This window comes from Oryctolagus cuniculus, chromosome 19, assembly GCF_964237555.1.
Source record: "Oryctolagus cuniculus chromosome 19, mOryCun1.1, whole genome shotgun sequence".
In the NCBI taxonomy this organism is placed as follows: domain Eukaryota; kingdom Metazoa; phylum Chordata; class Mammalia; order Lagomorpha; family Leporidae; genus Oryctolagus; species Oryctolagus cuniculus.
Window position 1 is genome coordinate 64,239,258 of NC_091450.1, and position 4,300 is coordinate 64,243,557.

Below are 4,300 nucleotides of genomic sequence, written 5' to 3' on the forward strand. Positions count from 1 at the left end.
GATGACAAGAGGAACTGTTCATATACACCATGATACCAACTCTTAAGAGAACAACTACTCTACTAGAAATTCATGTCTGGTGAAATGGGGCCAGGTTCTTATTCCTGTATTTCCAAATGGTAAGTAACATCACACAATTTTACAAGTTAAAATGTCATTTGTGATTGCTGTATCTCTAATTATATAACATGAGGTACTGCTGGGTGCAGGGAAAGGAATGAGTTATATTTTTTTTAAATGTCATTAACTGTATCTGAAATATCAACAGTCTCTATGTGCCATCACAACTTTCTATTGTGAAAACTCCCACTTTTTTCTGAGTGGAAATTCTCAAAAGCAATATCAGACAGGCTTTTTGTTTGACATTCAATAGTTATTCAGCATATCATCTTTGCTTAATTAAAAATGAGTGCTATAAAAATTACATCTTAGCAAGGTTTCATCTCTGGATGCAACAGACTGTTGCTGGCTAAGTGGTAATTACAGTGTATTGAGCTCGTCCGGATTCTGCTCGTCTGCAGCAGAACCCACTGGAACAGCCCCTTCTCTGTGGCCATGTTACTTGACATGCCCAGTGCTCTCCTATATGCTTCTCTTGAGGTCTAGCCTTTTACATTGCAAACAACCAACCATGGTTGGCTCTAATTACACATACACTGTGCTGCAAAGCTCACACATTAGGGAAAGGACTTATAGTTACAGACCCACTGGTGTTTGGGAACAGGGATGGCTGAGAACACCCTGGCACCTCCTCCTAAGAAGTGATACAAAGGGTCCCAGATCTCAGAGCTTGCCCTTTGAGTGTTTACAGCATCTGTTGGTTTGGTTTGAAGAGGTCAATTATTTCACCACTCAATGACAGGAACAAGAAGAACTGCCCTGCACACCCTTCAGCGTCCTCAAGTGTGTATGGGACACCCATTGTATGCAAGAACACTTAGGAGATGAACACTGTATGTAAATTTATGTGGTGGAGCTGCTGAGTTCTGGAGGGGCCAAGATCAAAACATAATGCCCAAGTTCAAAGTAACAAGTACACAAAGGGTGAAGGAGGGGCAGGAAGACCTATAACTGACATCCTGCAGGTTGCTTCCCCAGCCCAGTCCCTGTAGATGTAATCCTAATAGCACCTTGCCCCACATGCATGTCTGAACCTTTACTTATTCCTGGCCACAAAATGATTGGTCCAGCTTAGGTCCCCTCCTCTGAGGCACACTCAGTGCTCAGGCCCTCTGCCCACATGGTCATAACCCTTGGTGACAGCCTGATATCAGGTCCCCTTCTATGCCTGCACTCTTGAGACCAAACATGGACAGAAGAAACACTGGCTGTCATGCTACCATCACGGAGCCCAGCTCCAGTGAACACATGCAGTCCTTATTCTGTCCCCAGTCCTCTCCTGGACCCTACCCTCCTGTTTTTCCTCCCAGCTCCTGGGCCTGGTCTCCTCTTCAGTCTCATCTGGGGATCTTGCTTCACTGGGAAGACAGAGGGACCTATCCTGCTCTGGCCCTGTGGACAGACCCCTCTGCTGGAATCAAAGGACCACTTCTGTCTGCGCTGGTGCCCAGCTCTCATCCCAGAGGAAAGCACCTGACACACTGCCTCCTCACGCTACACCACATCGGTCTACTTTCTGTGGAATCACAATGTCTCTTTACTCCCTTCCCAGCAGTTCCCTCAGGCTCAGTCCCAACCTATCTGTTCCCTTTACAGCAACCACCCTAAGAATCTTGCACTCAAGACTCCTACCCCCTTCTTCCTTGGATGTCCTAGCCTGGCTCTCAGAAGTACCAGTGAAAACTGATTCCTCTGGGCAATAGCCCTGAGACACCTACTCCTGTTCCTGAGATGCCGGCAGCTCCATGTATGATCATGAATCACTTTCCCATTCAGGCAGTATGGCCAGCTGGGTCTACCAGCTCCTGAGGCCTGAGTGCCTACGAGCATCTTCTGACCATGCATTGCAGGGCCCCTGCTTTTATCTTTGTCATCTCTTTGAACCCTCACCTACTCTGTTCAGTCACCCAGACAACTCCAGTCAGGCAGCTCTCTCCTTAGCTCCTGCAATCACCTACTCTACACCATCCTGCCACTGCTCTTTTGCTCTAGCATTTGTCACCCCCACACCTGTTTGTCTGTACATCTGTGATGCATGACTGTCTCCTCTAGCAACACCCAGAATTCATCTGTTTTTGCTGCCTGCTACATTCCATCACCTGCAGGTACTCAGCAATACACTGGAATTATGATCCTGCACATTTATAGGTGCCTGGAGAGGTCAGATGTTTCTTCTATGAAGGGAGCAAGTAAGAGGCCGCAGGGTTACAGAGGTGTCACAGAGGTGACAGTGATGTAGTGAGACAGGGACTTCAGCTAAATCTTGGAGCCAGGATTTGGGTCAGCCAATGTGAATGAGGGTGGTAACTGCAACTATGACCCATGTCTATAATTAACAGGGACCTGGATGCAGCCAAAGGGCTGGAGAGTTGCCCTGGGTACCCCAAGAGTGAGTATGAGCTACATCTGTAGACACAGTGAGTTCAGAGGCCTGGTAAGTGGTGCTCAGAATCCAGAGACAATTGGAGGCCTCTCGAATTGTGCAGGAACTTATGAGTCAAAGGCAGGAGTGGTGGCATCTCAGGGACATAACCAAACCACAGGGAGGCCCTGCCACTGGATAGAAATTGAGGGGTCCACCTATAAGTCCAGGTACAGGATCCCATCATGCACATTAACTTTCTAAAATTGTGAGTAATGACTTTGCATAACCAGAAGGACATCAGATTCCAGCTGTCACAGTCAGTGGGGAAGCAAGCAGTTTTGAGGTTCTGGAAAATCAGAATATTCCTGTTTGTTTTTCCACTTCATTTGAAGGCAAATGGAGAGTGAGAGAGTTCCCATTGGCTAGTTCACTTTCCAAATGCCCACAGCAGGGGCATGAAGCCAGGAACCAGAATCTCCAACTAGGTCTCCCACATGGATAACAGGGCCCCACATACCTGAGGCATCACCTGTTGCCTCCCACAGTTTGCATCAGCAGCAAGCTGGATGGGAGTGAAGCCAGGACTTGAATCCAGAGATTCAACCCCAAGTGCAATCTAAAAGCTGTACCAAATGCCTGCCCACCTGTTTGTGACAATGATGATTATAGCTTGTGCTCAAGAATAAGGATGTGGGTGAACACAGCTAAGATCATGTACCAGATTTACAAGCCATGGGGCATAAAATCTTTGACTCCTTTGGGGCTAAGATAGTGCTGCAAATTTGTGACCTCATACCTGCCGCAGGCACACAGTGAGAAAAGTCTATTATGGGCTTGACCTCCTACATGGAAGACCCTGGAATCTGAGGTCTCAGAGGGGCTCTGCTGAGTACCAACAAGGAGGAAAGGCTGTGAACAGTAACCTGAGACCCACATGTGGACATCAGACAGACAGGTACCCCATAAGGCTGAGACACTTTAACAGCAACAACTGAGACTCTGGGCTTTGGGTACAGCAGTTAAGACATTGATTACAAGGCCCCCATCTCAAGTCAGAGTACCTGGGTTCAAGTCAAAGCTGTATTTCTGATCACAGCTTCCTGAAAACAGGCACCTTAGGAGATAGATGAAAGCTCAACTACTTGGTCCCCTGCCACCCAAAGGACAGAATCAAATGGAGTTCTTGCCTCCTAGCTTCACCCTAGCCCAGCCCTGACTGTTGTAGACATCGGGGAGTGATCCAGTGGATGGAAAGCTCTTTCCAACTTTGAAATAAACACACTCTGATTTTAGACACAGAATTCAGCTCATGGCCTGCACATCCTTGCATCCAAAGCATATATCTGGTCCCCAGCCTGGGGCTCCACTCACTGAGAGGACTAACACCTTCTGACACTGCCTGGACACAGGGCAGGAGGATCAATGCAGAATCCACAGAGGTAAGACAATGAGGAAGGAGGAAATAGAGCCACTGTCCCTCTTCTCTGGCCTGGTATTTCCTCTCTAGAAAATGCTTACTTAAGAGGAAAAAAAAAACTTTTCATTGAAATGGGTCCTATTATTCCTGACCTTATACTTTTTTTCTTCTCATCTTGGCACCATCAGGAGTACTTGGCAATCAGCAGGATTTCTGTGCCACGGGAAGAAAGGTCAAGTTCATTTCTCTACACAAGAACAGGAAAGCTGATGAGGAACCTGTGCCAGCAAATGCCCAAGGACAACTCAGCAAGGCTGAGCCATCTCATCAGCAAGAGCACCAGCTATCATCACAGGGGCAATGAGACACAGCCTAATGCCCAAGCCGGGAGACAATAA